General features: G+C 43.6%; 1 long non-coding RNA gene across 2 annotated transcripts in view; it reads left to right on the plus strand.

The window, feature by feature from the left end:
* Positions 1 to 13,813, plus strand: part of LOC111165450 (uncharacterized) — a 42,553-nt gene extending 28,740 nt beyond the window's left edge. For both annotated transcript variants that reach the window (XR_016395365.1, XR_016395364.1), the window contains exon 2: positions 13,109 to 13,813. This is a non-coding gene — a long non-coding RNA (uncharacterized LOC111165450). The remainder of the gene's footprint in view (positions 1 to 13,108) is intronic.
* The last annotated feature ends 3,165 nt before the right edge of the window (positions 13,814 to 16,978 follow it).

A 16,978-nucleotide genomic window follows, 5' to 3' on the forward strand; every position in this document is an offset into this window, starting at 1 on the left:
GTTTTGGTCTGTAGCTTTTAATTGCCTTTGCCTATATTTTAGTAATTTTGTAAAGTTGATTCCAATTTGTCTAAGATGTAGGTGAGATAAAACTTATAAATAAATCAACTTGCAATTTGAAGTGTGGACAATTCAAGCTGAAAGTCCAAGATGGGGGAGCAGGGGAATTCCCTGGCGGTCCAGTGGTTAGGACTCCTCGCTCTCACTGCCGTGGCCTGGGTTCAATCCCTGGTCGGGGAGCTAAGATCGCGCTAGGCATGTGGAGCCACCAAAACAAAACAAACAAAAAACAAGATCAGGGAGCAGTAGAATCACACCTAAATACAAAAAACTCAAAGTTCCTTTCTCCCCCAGCCCCTCCCCCAGGAATTTCCTGGCAGGTTCCCTCCATTCATTGTTTCCCAACATCTTTCACTGTGATACAATATAGACTAGGGCACTCACCCCCAAAGGAAATTTAGTTTTGCTAAATGGGTGTGACAGATACTGGTAGGAAGGCTGAGCAGGGGAGAGAGGACGTGAAGGAAGTTGACTGTTTGTTTGTTTTTAATATTTATTCATTTATTTAGGTTGCTCCAAGTCTTAGTTGTGGCACACAGGATCTTTGTTGTGGCACATGAGACCTTTTAGTTGCGGCATGCGGGCTTCTTAGTTGCGGCATGCGTGCGGGATCTAGTTCCCTGACCAGGGATCGAGCCCGGGCCCCTTGCATTGGGAGCTCAGAGTCTTACCCACTGGACCACCAGGGAAGTCCCTAAAGTTGACTGTTAAAAGGTGTACAAATCCAAGAAGAGGAGCTTGTTATAGGAATGGGGAGCTTGAGGCCCAATGATGGGAAGTGACTAGCCAGAGGTCACATGGCTAACAGTTTAGCTATGATTTTTTCAGTTTCAAGCAATAGAAGAGAACTCTGACGACCTTAAGCAAAAGCAGAGAATTCAATAGAATCGATTGGTGTTGCTCTTGGAACCCATGAAAGCGTTCTAGACACTGTGTATTGACTTCTCACTACGGAGGGTGAGAACTGACTGCCACCCTTCCCCCCTTCACCCTAACCTCTCAATCATCCCAATAGAATAGGTTCCCTTTACTGCACAATTCTATTATCCCCAGAGTTACTAAATGCCTTGTTTTTCATTTGCTTGGTTTTCAGTGTAGTTATTGCTAATTCAATCCCAAACTCCCGACTCCTACCAGAGTGGCATAAATCCCCCAGTGTGTCCATATGTAATGCGTGTTCCATCAGTTTCATCCTCTTGAAGAAATTTCTCCTAGTGCCTTTGACTTGATCCAGTCTGTATGGGCTGGCTGCTCTTTCAGCCTGCTGTATAGGATGGTCTTGGGGCCTCACTTGGCCATCATCCTGGGGACGTCTTGATTGCACACATATTTAAGAGTGGGGCACAGAAAAGCTAACTGGAAGCCTCATGTGCATAATAGGGGGGGCAGGTCAACTGGCGACTTCATGTAGAATGATCTGGTGAGGCCGATTCATTGGGAAACCTCTCACAGTACCCATAGGTCTTTCTTGGCTTGGTCAGATTTCCCAGAAAAGTTTCTCCCAGTCTCTTGCCCAGAGGGAATAAGTCTGACTGCCAGCTCTCCTTGCAAAATTGGGGAGAGGGGCTTCCCTGGCGGTCCAGTGGTTAAGACTCTGTGCTTCCACTGCAGGGGACGTGGGTTCTATCCTGGTCAGGGAACTAAGATCCCACATGCTGCATGGCCAGGCCAAAAGAAAAATGGTGGAAGAGAGATGGTCTCCTCATTTAGTATGTAGAATGTCCCTCCTTAAACCTCCTGTCTCCCATATGACACCTATGCCCTCAACGGTGACTGAGGTCTCCCAGTCCAGAAAACCTGTTTTACCCTTTCCTAGTGGAAGCCTTTGTATCTTCTGCTGGGGTAGGAGGAGGGACGGGAACTCACTAAGGACTGTTGGGGGAGGGTTGGTGGTCTGATTGCTTCTTCAATAGACATTTAATCAGTCCTCCCGTTTTTAAGACCACTTTTAAGACCACCTTACTTTGAGTGAGTGGTACCTGGCGCCTCCAATCTCAGGCTTTTGGGGGATTGTCTCTTGGCTTTTCCCACAGCCAGTTTGGGACTCAGCTTTCTCAGGTCTTCTGATTCAGTTATCATTCAACCATCTGCTCTCCAGCTTCCAAAATTCTGTTGCTATGTCTCCTCTCATGTTCCCTTGTTCCTTTATACCATTTTACAAATTCCTCCACTGCCATTTTAGTGGATTTCAGGAGGGAAATATTAATTGATTTCTGCCGACTTTGGGTTGTTTTAAATTTATGTAAAGAAATACATTTGATTCTCTCAAACCTTAGCTCAAAAACCCTGGGGAAGTGAGCATCAGTCAGGTGCCCCTTCTAGACCAACTAATTTTGCCAAGGAGAGCAGAGCACCACGATTGGCCTGGGAGTAGACCCTTGTCCCAACCAGGACCAATAATGTGGCAGGAGGCGGAGTCATGTTTTAGTAACATGGCAACTCCCGTAGTCATGGAGATGGGCAAGGAGAGTCCCTAAGAAAGGGGCTCGAGACACATAGTTCTTTAGGATCTACTTACAGATAGAAAATAACAGGTTGAAATCTGGGGATCTTTCTATTTCCCCCATCTTGTTGGTCAGTCATGAAGGCAGAAGTCAGAGGGAGAGGACAGGAGAGAAAAAGCCCCTCACATCTCCTGAGGTAGGAGCTGAGTGTCCACAGGAAACTTGTGATTCTCTGCTGCTGCTGGATTCGATGAGGGAGAAGTTAGTTTATGCACACAAGCTGGAGCAGGCAGAGGGACACTGGGGAGGTCTCTGAGAGGGCACTGAAAAGGAAGGCCAAGGGAGAAACACTGACTTGAGTAAGAAGGCCAAGATGCATTATTTGTCCCCCACCCCTTGTGCCTGAACCTGGTTCTCTCTTACACACTAGCTGTGCAACACCAGTCCCTGCAAAGTGGTCATCAAGACTTTCTGGAAGTCTTTCCGGGTGGCTCACAAAGACTTGGGAATACACGGGCTCCTCTCTGGCATGAGGACTGTCCTGAGTCCCTCACCAGGTATCTTCTGGGACCACTAGGCTCTGGGAGTTGCTGGCGCTTTGTGATGCTAACACAGCAAAATGTTCTATTGCAGGATGAGGAAAAACCTAGTTCATCCCTACTGTGTGATGTTCACTGGAGGGCCCTAAAGCTACTTATGGCCACACAAATTTGAAAAATAAAAAGTTTTTTCTATTTTTGTATTTCTAGTCTGAGACACACTGTGCCCCTCTCCTTCCTTGACCAGAGTTTTTTTTTAGTGGGCCAAGATGGTCATGAGTTAGTAACTTAGTGGTATTTGGGATGAGAGTTTTCCCAGAAGTCTGCTCAATCACTCAGGCAAATGAGCTGCCAGAGACACGCATGCATATCCCAGTCCCAGTTTATGCTCCAAATTATGTTATCCCGGTCTCAACATGTGTTTTTGGTGTGTGTTGATTAACGTTAGGGAAAACCAACTAAGGGGGAAACCAGCTCCGCATCTCTGACTCCTCTGTGATTAAAAGTGGATGAGGCTCACTACATGTGTGTTTAAGGACAGTCCTTTAAAAACTAGGACTAGGGGGCTTCCCTGGTGGTGCAGTGGTTAAGAATCCGACAGCCAATGCAGGGGACACGGGGTCAAGCCCTGGTCTGGGAAGATCCCACATGCCGAGGAGCAGCTAAGCCCGTGCACCACAACTACTGAGCCTGCACTCTAGAACCCTTGAGCCACAGCTACCGAAGCCCGCACGCCTGGAGCCCATGCTGCACAATAAGAGAAGCCACCGCAATGAGAAGCCCACACACCGCAACGAAGAGTAGCCCCCGCTCGCCGCAACTAGAGAAAGCCCGTGGGCAGTAATGAAAACCCAACACAGCCAAAAATAAATTAAAAAAAAAAAAACTAGGACTAGGACTGCTTTTAGTTGCAGTAACAGAATACCCAACTAGTGGGGCTTAACCCACGGGTGAGCAAACTATGGTCTGCAGGCCAAATCTAGACTTTACCTGTTTTTGTAGAGTGCAAGAGCTAAGAATGGTTTTTAAAATTTTAAATTATTGAGCAAAAGTCAAAAGAAGAGTAAGACTTTGTGACATGTTAAGATTTTATGAAATCCAAATTTCAGTGTCCCTAATAAAGTCTTATTGGAACACATCCATGCTCATTCCTTTACATGTTGTCTATCACTGTGTTCATGCTATAACAATCAAGTTGAGTTGTTGTGAGAGACAATGTATGGGCTGCAAAGCTTAAAATATTTATTATCTGGCCCTCAAAGAGGATGCTTATTCTTGGCTTAACCAGAAAAAATATCTGTTATTTATACAAGAAATCTGAACATAGGCATTTCCAAGATTTACTTCAGTAGTTTCACAAAGTCCAGGTGCTGAGTTGGTATCTCTAAAATTGTCATGGTCTTCTCCTCATAGTCACAACGTGGCTCCATTAGCTCCAAGCATCACATAAGATATCACATCCAAAGGCAGGAAACAAGGGAACAAAGGGGAGGCAGAGAAGGGCCTCATTAGCATGCTTCTTAAATTTATCAGAGAATTTTTCCCAAATTCCCCTAAAAAGGCTTCCTCTCAATCTCATTGGCCAGCACTAAGTCATTAGGTCACATGAACTCCCAGCTGCAATGAAAGTGGGTAAGGCCACTGTATATCTATGAGTGACTCCCATGTACTTGAGCTATGGCTATGGCCAGGTGGTAGACTAGTGGCAGTGGTGTGACAGCCAGTTGTGCACATCTCTTTCCTACTCTGCATTTTGAAGTTGGTTGAAATTGACCGTGGTGGGAGTATTTATACCACAGAAATTGGCAAACACTGTAAATCAAGTAGTTTTATCAGCACATCACTGACTAGGGATGTTTTTTATTTTGCTTATGCTTTTCTAAATTTTCTACAAAGAACATGAAGTTGATAATCAGGAAAAAAAAAGTTTGCTTTTAAAACAAAAGAGGCCTTACTTTATACGATATTAAAAAAGTTAACTAAAAATGAATGAAAGACCTAAATGTAAAAGCTGAAACTATAAGACTCGTAGAAGAAAACATAGGGTAAAAGCTTCATGATGTTGGATTTGATAATGATTGCTTAGATGTAACAGCAAATACACAGACAACAAAAGTAAAATATATATAAATTAGACTACACCAAAATTTAAAATTTCTGTTTATTAAAGACACAGTCAACAGAATGAAAAAGCAGCCCATGGAATGGGAGAAAATATTTGCAAATCAGATATCTGATAAAGGGTTGATATCCAGTATATAAAGAACTACAGAGAAGCAAGAAGAACGACAGTCTTGCTGTCTGTGGAACAAAAACCACATTCACAGAAAGATAGACAAGATGAAAAGGCAGAGGGCTATGTACAACATGAAGGAACAAGATAAAACCCCAGAAAAACAACTAAATGAAGTGGTGATAGGCAACCTTCCAGAAAAAGAATTCAGAATAATGATAGTGAAGATGATCCAGGACCTCAGAAAAAGAATGGAGGCAAAGATTGAGAAGATGCAAGAAATGTTTACCAAAGACCTAGAAAAATTAAAGAACAAACAAACAGAGATGAACAATACAATAACTGAAATGAAAGCTACACTAGAAGGAGTCAATAGCAGAATAACTGAGGCAGAATAACGGATAAATGACCTGGAAGGAATTCACTGCTGTGGAGCAGAATAAAGAAAAAAGAATGAAAAGAATGAAGACAGGGCTTCCCTGGTGGCACAGTGGTTGAGAGTCCGCCTGCCGATTCAGGGGACACGGGTTCGTGCCCCAGTCTGGGAGGATCCCACATGCTGCAGAGTGGTTGGACCCACGAGCCATGGCCGCTGGGCCTGTGCATCCGGAGCCTGTGCTCTGCAGTGGGAGAGGCCACAGCAGTGAGAGGCCTGTGTACTGCAAAAAAAAAAAAAAGAATGAAGACAGCCTAAGAGACCTCTGGGACAACATTAAACGCAACAACATTTGCATTATAGGGGTCCCAGAAGGAGAAGAGAGAGAGAAAGGACCCGAGAAAATATTTGAAGAGATTATAGTTGAAAACTTCCCTAACATGGGAAGGAAATAGCCATCCAAGTCCAGGAAGCACAGAGAGTCGCACACAGGATAAACCCAAGGAGAAACACGCCAAGACATGTTGTAATCAAATTGGCAAAAATTAAAGACAAAGAAAAATTATGAAAAGCAGCAAGGGAAAAACAACAAATAGCATACAAGGGAACTCCCATAAGGTTAACAGCTGATTTCTCAGCAGAAACTCTACAAGCCAGAAGGGAGTGGCATGATATACTTAAAGTGATGAAAGGGAAGAATCTGCAACCGAGATTACTCTACCTGGCAAGGATCTCATTCAGATTCGATGGAGAAATCAAAAGCTTTACAGACAGGCAAAAGCTAAGAGAATTCAGCACCACCAAACCAGCACTACAACATATGCTAAAGGAACTTCTCTAAGTGGGAAACACAAGAGAAGAAAAGGACCTATGAAAACAAACCCCAAACAATTAAGAAAATGATCATAGGAACATACATATCGATAATTACCCTAAACGTGAATGGATTAAATGCTCCAACCAAAAGACACAGGCTTGCTGAATGGATACAAAAACAAGACCCATATATATGCTGTCTACAAGAGACCCACTTCAGACCTAGGGACACATTCAGACTGAAAGTGAGGGAATGGCAAAAGATATTCCATGCAAATGGAAACCAAAAGAAAGCTGGAGTTGCAATACTCGTAGCAGATAAAATAGACTTTAAAATAAAGAATGTTACAAGAGACAAGGAAGGACACTACATAATGATCAAGGGATCAGTCCAGGAAGAAGATATAACAATTATAAATATATATGCACCCAACATAGGAGCACCTCAATACATAAGGCAAATGTTAACAGCTATAAAAGAGGAAATCGACAGTAACACAATAATAGTGGGGGACTTTAACACCTCACTTACACCAATGGACAGATCATCCAAAATGAAAATAAATAAGGAAACAGAAGCTTTAAATGACACAATAGACCAGATAGATTTAATTGATATTTATAGGACATTCCATCCAAAAAGAGCAGATTACACTTTCTTCTCAAGTGCGCACGGAACATTCTCCAGGATAGATCACATCTTGGGTCACAAATCAAGCCTCAGTAAATTTAAGAAAATTGAAATCGTATCAAGCATATTTTCTGACAACAAGGCTATGAGATTAGAAATGAATTACAGGGAAAAAACGTAAAAAACACAAACACATGGAGACTAAACAATACGTTACTAAATAACCAAGAAATCACTGAAGAAATCAAAGAGGAAATCAAAAAATACCTAGAGACAAATGACAATGAAAACACGACAATCCAAAACCTATGGGATGCAGCAAAAGCAGTTCTAAGAGGGAAGTTTATACCTATACAAGCCTACCTCAAGAAACAAGAAAAATCTCAAATAAACAATCTAACCTTACACCTGAAGGAACTAGAGAGCGAAGAACAAACAAAACCCAAAGTTAGCAGAAAGAAAGAAATCATAAAGATCAGAGCAGAAATAAATGAAATAGAAACAAAGAAAACAATGGCAAAGATCAATAAAGCTAAAAGAAGGTTCTTTGAGAAGATAAACAAAATTGATAAACTATTAGCCAGACTCATCAAGAAAAAGAGGGAGAGGACTCAAATCAATAAAATTAGAAATGAAAAAGAAGTTACAACAGACACTGCAGAAATACAAAGCATCCTAAGAGACTACTACAACCAACTCTGTGCCAATAAAATGGACAGCCTGGACGAAATGGACAAATTCTTACAAAGGTATAACCTTCCAAGTCTGAACCAGGAAGAAATAGAAAATATGAACAGATCAATCACAGGTAATGAAATTGAAACTGTGATTAAAAATCTTCCAACGAGGGCTTCCCTGGTGGCGCAGTGGTTGAGAGTCAGCCTGCCAATGCAGGGGACACGGGTTCGTGCCCCAGTCTGGGAAGATCCCATGTGCCGCGGAGCGGCTGGGCCCGTGAGCCATGGCTGCTGAGCCTGCGCATCCGGAGCCTGTGCTCCGCAACGGGAGAGGCCACAACAGTGAGAGGCCTGCGTACTGCAAAAAAAAAAAAAAAAAAAAATCTTCCAACAAACAAAAGTCCAGGACCAGATGGCTTCACAGGTGAATTCTATCAAACATTTAGATAAGAGCTAACACCTATCTTTCTCAAACTTTTCCAAAAAATTGTGGAGGAAGGAACACTTCCAAACTCATTCTATGAGGCCACCATCACCCTGATACCAAAGCCAAAGACACTACAAAAGAAGAAAATTACAGACCAATATCACTGATGAATATAGATGCAAAAATCCTCAACAAAATACTAGCAAACAGAATCCAACAGCACATTGAAAGGATCATACACCACGATCAAGTGGGATTTATCCCAGGGATGCAAGGATTCTTCAATATACGCAAATCAATTAATGTGATACACCATATTAACAAATTGAAGAAGAAAAACCATATGATCATCTCAATAGATGCAGAAAAAGCTTTTGACAAAATTCAACACCGATTTATGATAAAAACTCTCCAGAAAGTGGGCATAGAGGGAACCTACCTCAACATAATGAAGGTTTGTCATATATGACAAACCCACAGCAAACATCATTCTCAATGGTGAAAAACTGAAACCATTTCCTCTAAGATCAGGAACAAGACAAGGATGTCCACTCTCGCCACTATTATTCAACATAGTTTTGGAAGTCCTAGCCACGGCAATCAGAGAAGAAAAAGAAATAAAAGGAATACAAATTGGAAAAGAAGAAGTAAAACTGTCATTGTTTGCAGATGACATGATACTATACATAGAGAATCCTAAAGATGCCACCAGAAAACTACTAGAGCTAATCAGTGAATATGGTAAAGTTGCAGGATACAAAATTAATGTACAGAAATCTCTTGCATTCCTATACACTAATGATGAGAAATCTGAAAGAGAAATTAAGGAAACACTCCCATTTACCATTGCAACAAAAAGAATAAAATACCTAGGAATAAACCTACCTAGGGAGACAAAAAGACCTGTATGCAGAAAACTATAAGACACTGATGAAAGAAATTAAAGATAATACCAACAGATGGAGAGATATACCATGTTCTAGGATTGGAAGAATCGCTATTGTGAAAATGACTATGCTACCCAAAGCAATCTACAGATTCAGTGCAATCCCTATCAAATTACCAATGACATTTTTTATGGAACTAGAACAAAAAAATCTTAAAATTTGTATGCAGACACAAAAGACCCCAAATAGCCAAAGCGGTCTTGAGGGAGAAAAACAGAGCTGGAGGAATCAGACTCCCTGACTTCAGGCTATACTATAAAGCTACAGTAATCAAGACAATATGGTACTGGCACAAAAACAGAAACATAGATCAATGGAACAAGATAGAAAGCCCAGAAATAAGCCCACGCACCTATGGTCTAGTAATCTATGACAAAGGAGGCAAGGATATACAATGGAGAAAAGACAGTCTCTTCAATAAGTGGTGCTGGGAAAACTGGACAGCTACATGTAAAAGAATGAAATTAGAACACTCCCTAACACCACACACAAAAAGAAACTCAAAATGGATTAGAGACCTAAATGTAAGACTGGACACTATAAAACTCTTAGAGGAAAACATAGGAAGAACCCTCTTTGACATAAATCACAGCAAGATCTTTTTTGATCCACCTCCTAGAGTAATGGAAATAAAAACAAAAATAAACAAATGGGGCCTAATGAAACTTCAAAGCTTTTGCACAGCAAAGGAAACCATAAACAAGACGAAAAGACAACCCTCAGAATGGGAGAAAACATTTGCAAATGAATCAATGGACAAAGGATTAATCTCCAAAATATATAAACAGCTCGTGCAGCTCAATATTAAAAAAACAAACAACCTAGTCCAAAAATGGGCAGAAGACCCAAATAGACATTTCTCCAAAGAAGACATACAGATGGCCAAGAGGCACATGAAAAGCTGCTCAACATCACTAATTATTAGAGAAATGCAAATCACAACTACAATGAGGTATCACCTCACACCAGTTAGAAAGGGCATCATCAGAAAATCTACACAAAACAAATGCTGGAGAGGGTGTGGAGAAAAGGGAACCCTCTTTCACTGTTGGTGGGAATGTAAATTGATACAACCACTATGGAGAACAGTATGGAGGTTCCTTAAAAAACTAAAAATAGAATTACCATATGATCCAGCAATCCCACTACTGGGCATATACCCAGAGAAAACCATAATTCAAAAAGACACATGCACCCCAGTGTTCATTGCAGCACTATTTACAATAGCCGGGTCATGGAAGTAACCTAAATGCCCATCGACAGACGAATGGATAAAGAAGTTGTGGTACATATGTACAATGGAATAGTAGCCATAAAAAGGAACAAAATTGGGTCATTTGTAGAGACGTGGATGGATCTGGAGACTGTCATACAGAGTTAAGTAAGTCAGAAAGAGAAAAACAAATATCGTTTATTAACGCATATATGTGGAACCTAGAAAAATGGTACAGATGAACCAGTTTGCAGGGCTGAAAATGGGACACAGATGTAGAGAACAAACGTATGGACACCAAGCGGGGAAAGCGGCGGGGGGTGGGGTGGTGGTGTGATGAATTGGGAGATTGGGATTGACATGTATACTCTGATGTGTATAAAATTGATGACTAATAAGAACCTGCTGTATAAAAAAATAAATAAAATTCAATTCAAAAATTAAAGAAACAAAAAACTACAATTTGACAACAAAAAATAGAACCAACAACTCCATTAAAAAATGGACCTAGGACTTGAATAAACCATTTCTTCAAAGGCGATATACAAATGACCAATAAACACATGAAAAGATGCTCAATATCACTGGGGATGTGATTAGGGAAATGCAGACCAAAACCACAGTGAGATACCACTTCATAGCCATTAGGATGGCTACTATTAAAACAAAACAAAACAGGAATTCCCTGGTGGTCCAGTGGTTAGGGCTCCGCACTTTCACTGCCGAGATCCCACGTTTGATCTCTGGTCAGGGAACTAAGATCCCACATGCCTCGCAGTATGGCCAAAAATAAATAAATAAATATTAAAATTAAATAAAACAAAACAAAGTAAGTGTCGTTGAGGGTGTGGAGAAATTGGAATCCCTGTACGCTGCTGATGGGAATATAAAATAGTGCATCCACTATAAAAAGCAGTATGTGGTTCCTCAAATTATTTAAAATAGAATTAGCATATGATACAGCAATTCCACTTCTGGGTATGTATCCAAAAGAATTGAAAGCAGAGTCTTGAAGAGATATCTGTGCATCCATGTTCATAGCAGCATTGTTCACAATAGTCAAAAGGTGGAAGCAACCCAAGTGTCCGCTGATGGATGAATGGATAAACAAAATATGATGTGTTCATGCATGCAATGGAATATTACTCAGCCTTACAGTGGAAGGAAATTCTGACACATGCTACAACATGGATGAATCCTGAAGACATTATGCTAAGTGACATAAGCCAGTTACACAAATGTATGATTCCATTTATATGAGGTTCCTGGAGTAGTCAAATTCATAGAGACAGAGAAGAATGGTGGTTGCCAGGGGCTGGGGGGAAGGGAGAAAGAGGAGCTGTTGTTCAATGGGTACTGAATTTCAGTTTTGCAAGATGAAAAGAGTTCTGGAAATTAGTTGCATAACAATGTGAATGCACTTAACACTACGGAAGTGTACACTTTAAAAATGGCTAAGATGGTAAATTTTATGTTACATGTATTTCACCACAATTAAAAATAATTTTTTTTTTTCTGGAGACAGTGTCTAGAGGCATTTAGAAGGGTCTGGCATTTGACATATAGGCTATCCTACAAAACTATTACTCCTGGTAATAGAATTGTTTACCTTTATACCAAGAAGGTTAGGAAAGCACCAAATCTGCAAGTGACATGTGCCCAGGCTGACTTCAAGAAGTTCGTGCTCTGAGACCTAAACTTCTTTTGAGGTTGCCTAAAATGAAAAAGTATGTCAGCAGGGCTTACGGTGGTTTCAAGTCTGACAGGATCAAGCATGCTTTCCTTACCGAGGAGCAGAAAATTGGGGAAGTGTTGAACGACAGAGCACAAGCACAGTTAGTAAGCTAAATTTTAAAAAGTAAAGCTCTTTCGAATAATTTTTTTTTTAATTTAAGGGTAATTTAAGGTTGAGGTGGGAGGTGGAGTTAAAGGAAAAATATTCTGAGTCCAGGTGAATCCGGACTCTAAGACAGATTGACTTGAGAAGCAGCTGAAGAAATCAGCTGGTAACTCAGGCTGGACAGTAAAGCCCCTGAAGGCCAGGAGCTGGATTTCTGGCTCTTTGGGTTAGAAACAGCAGCAAAGACAGTCCTGCCTACTTCGAATTAGGGAGATCCTTTATCACACAATAAGGAATGCCAGGTTAGAATGACCAAATTATGGTATATTTTAAATGTTCACCTGTAACTAGTACTTTAACATAAGACATACAATAAAATATAATTGTATGATTCACAGAATTTTAATGAAATATGAATCCATTGTGCAGCAAGTCCAGTCAGTAAGCCACACATTTAAATCTGATAAATGTCTTTTTTTTCATCTCTCTCAGGGCCTCTCTGTGACTGTATATATAATCCTATTTGGAAATAACATCAAGAGTCTAAATTTGAGACCCATTATGAAAGTGAGGCCCAGACTAGCTGCCCTCCTGGCCAGGCGCCCTACACCCCACCCCATGATAGGCCAGCAAGGAAGTCACTGGGGATCTGAGAATCTGGCTAGAGTGATTCCTTCTCCTGGAAATTATTATTATTATTATTATTATCTGGCCTCGCCAAAGGCTTGTGGGATCTTAGTTCCCTGACCAGGGAGCGAATCCGTGCCCGCTACACTGGGAGCATGGAATCCTAACCACTGGACCGTCAGGGAATTCCCTCCTGAGAATTATTTTTGCTTCATGGGTGGACAGAGATGTTTCCAGATGTCTAATCCTCAGTCTTCTGCTCTTTTCTCTCTACACAGATTCAGCCATTACATCTATGTGGTTGCCTCCAAAGACCCCAGCCCCGCCTGACCTTTCTGGTGACTCTAGACCCACACATCCACCTGCTTGAGGGAAAGTTTCACGTTGCTGTCAGACCAATGCTGGCCCCAAAGTTCAACACTCCACACTGACCTCATCGTTCTTCCAGGCTTGAAACCTAGGATCTATTTTTCACTCCTGCCTCTCCCTTGGCACAGTTAATCCCCACAGCGGAGTCACCCGCTGCTGCTAGTGGCTTTCACACTCGTCACATTGTAAATGGCTGTGAGACGCAGTGGGTATGTGACCTGTCACACAGACCAGGCAGAACGGGTCCCCACCTGGAATAGGCTGGCGTCGGTATAGAAGTCCATTGCAAACATCAAAAGTGGTGTGTGGGGCTTCCCTGGTGGCGCAGTGGTTGAGCGTCCGCCTGCCGATGCAGGGGACACGGGTTCGTGACCCAGTCCGGGGGGATCCCACGTGCCGCGGAGCAGCTAAGCCCGTGAGCCACAACTACTGAGCCAGCGCATCTGGAGCCTGTGCTCCGCAAGAGGAGAGGCCACGACAGTGAGAGGCCCGCGCACCGTGATGAAGAGGGGGCCCCACTTGCCGCAACTGGAGAAAGCCCTCGCACAGAAACGAAGACCCAACACAGCCAATAAATAAATAAATAAATAAATTTTTTTAAAGAAAGAAACACATCAAGTCTTAAACTGGTTTTGGTCTGAGCACAAGAAGAATGAAGGTGCCATGTAGCCATTTTCTGAGCTAGAGAAGGCTGTGGCAGGAGCAGGTTCGGTGGGGAATAAAAGTTTGTTTTTGGAGATTATATTGGCCACGTCTGTCATGGTCATGGCTATGACATCCAGGTCAAGGTCTTGAGTAGACCGTTGGGTGTTCAAGCCTAGAGTTCAAGGGACAGGCCAGGGCTAAAGATATAAATTTAGGAGCTGTCAGCATAGAGAGATGAACCTTAAATCTCTGGATGAGGTCATCTGGGTGTGAATAAGGACAGAGATGGGTAGAAGAACTGAGTACTGGGCCCTCCAATGTTTAGATGTCAGGAAGGTGAACAGGAACCAGAAAAATATACAGAGAAGGAGGGGCCAGTGATACAGATGGGAAACCATGAAAGAGTGAAGACCCAGAGGCCAAGTGAGAGCGTGTTCACTAGCCGTGAACCCTTGTGATGTAGTTGCTCTTTTTCTTTTTTTTTTTTTTTTTTGTGGTACGCGGGCCTCTCACTGTTGCGGCCTCTCCCATTGCAGAGCACAGGCGCCGGACGCACAGGCTCAGCGGCCATGGCTCACGGGCCCAGCCGGTCCCTGGCACGCGGGATCCTCCGGGACCGGGGCACGAACCCGTGTCTCCTGCATCGGCAGGCGGACCCCCAACCACTGTGCCACCAGGGAAGCCCCTGTTGCTCATATTTTTTGTTTTGTTTTGGTTTTGGCCACACCGCACGACTTGCGGGGATCTCAGTTCCCCGACCAGGGATTGAACCCGGGTCACGGCAGTGAAAGCCCGGAATCCTAACCACTAGGCCACCAGGGAACTCCTGCTGTTGCTCATACTATTGACAAAGGCCTACTATATACGTGGCTGATTCTACTAGCACCTTGTAAACAGTTTCTCGGAGGAGTGGTGTCATTATGGCTAGATGAAAGAAAGGCCACCGTTTTTAATGGTCAGCGGTTGAACACACCAATTCCATTCCATTTAATTTAGCAGTCATCCCTTACTCCCAGCCAGGTTCCCCCAGACCTCCCACAGCCATTGTGATGGAAATCCAGAGAGAGGGAGGCACTGGAGGGTGGTGGGCTTGGTGGGAGGCCATGGTTGGAATTCCAGGAAGGCAGCTGGGACCTGAGATCCCACGATAGAGCTTTGGTCCCTGGGGAGCCTGGTGAGAATCAGGTGAGATCTGGGCCCAGACCAAGTACCCTGGCCCATCAGGATGGTGACGCCTTGAGCTAGAGTGAGGAAGCAGGAAGGGGAGCCAGTTCCCGGAGCAGATCAGTTCTTTTGTGAGTACACTGATTTTTAGGTAGAGCCTCCAGGTTCCTTCTCTGTGACCCTTGACCTGCCATACCTTGGATTCACCATTTCCTCACCCATGATTAGGAATCCCCTCTCTGATTCCAGCCCCTTTACCTCCACCCGTCTATCTCCCCTCCAGCAGCACGGCCTTCCAATCCTTTTAAGTCAGCACCCCCTCTGGTCCACAGGCCTCTCTGCCACCCCCCCTCCCAGGAGTCCCTCACTCCGCTGGCGTCCTCACATCCACCCTAGAGCTGAGCCTGAGCTCACAGAATAGCCGTGGCAGATACTGTCTGTTCCCTGAAATAAATAAAGTCTCCCCTTGTTCCTGCTGCATCACTAAACAGGCACAGCTCATACCTTCTGAAGCCACTGTCCCTTCTTTTACCCTTCTTTCTGAGCACTGAATCCCTCTGGGCACTCTGTGACCTTCAGAGAGAGACCTGCTTTACCAAAGTGAGCCTTTACATGAAAGACAGACGGGAGGATGGACCAGGGCTCATCCCAGAGAAAGCCCAAGGATCACAGGGGTGGCGTGAGGAGGAATTGGGAGAGATGATCACAAAGGAAGTCACCTGTCTCCGGCAGGAGAAACGTGCGCTGCATTTCACGGAGGGACAGTCTCTTTTTGTCCTCCAGTTGTAATCTGTAACACTCTGTACGGTTCATGGGCAAGGAACAGAACATTTTGTCTCAGGATGATTCCATCCCTGGGGAGCCAGCCCCGGCCTTGGCCTTGTGAGCAGGGGCATTAACTGAGCCAACTGTGTAAGAGAAAAGTCAGGAGGCCCGGGGCCTGTGGGGCAGGGAGAGTGGCGGGCAGGGATGTGTGTGTCCAGGTACAGACTTCATGGCCTTGGGGGCCCTGCAGGAACAGCACACCCTCTGCCTCTCTCACTTGATCCAGGTGACATTGTTGGTAGCTGCTGAGAGCATGCAGGGCCCAGCTCGGAGTCCAGCTTGGGGGGCAGAAGAAGAAGAGCCTTCACCCCTGCCCTTGGGATGTCCATGGTCTAGTTGTGACAATGAGATATTCAGGCACTCAGGGTTGCTTGCAACACAAAGGGAAGATGTTAGGGAGGTGGGGTGATGCTAGAGGAAAACTGGGGTGCCCCGGATTTGCTGCATGACCTTGAGTCTCCTGAGCACCTGGGCCCTTCAGCTTCCCTCTCTAAGAAACAAGGCCAAGGCCGTCTGCCCTTCTTCACCTCTGCCTTGGGCATCCACGAGGTATGGGTGGAGGGTGGAGAAAGGGAGACAGCTGGAACATGAGTCCCTGTGGAAGTTTCTCTCTGGTCACCTCCTGTCTTGTTCTCAAGGACTGTTCAAAGCAGAGGAGTTGACATACTCTGTAATGACCTATCTGGGAACAGAATCTAAAAAACAGTGGAGGGGAATTCCCTGGTGGTCCAGCGGTGAGGACTTGATGCTTTCACTGCCAGGGCCCAGGTTCAATCCCTGGTCAGGGAACTAAGATCCCACAAGCCAAAAAATAAATAAATAAATAAAATAAAAATAAAAAGGAGTAGATATATGTATAACTGATTCACTTTGCCTTACAGCAGAAACGAACACAACATTGTATACAACAACTATACTCCAATAAAAATTAATTAAAAAAAAAAAAAAGCCGGGAAATTGATCCTTCCTCATCCTAAAGTAGAAAAGCTCGGCAGGACGTGACCTTGCAGGGTGAGCTCCGGTGATCAGATATCCGATGGGCAATCTAGCCTATCTCCAGAAAGATACATAAAGAACTGGTAACACTGCTTTTTCTTCTGGGGAGAACAAGGCAGCTGAGTAAAAGGGGTGGGAGGGACCTTGTT

This window comes from Delphinapterus leucas, chromosome 13, assembly GCF_059928025.1.
Source record: "Delphinapterus leucas isolate spDelLeu-1000000601 "Yukka" chromosome 13, BTC_Dleu_Yukka2, whole genome shotgun sequence".
Lineage (NCBI taxonomy): Eukaryota > Metazoa > Chordata > Mammalia > Artiodactyla > Monodontidae > Delphinapterus > Delphinapterus leucas.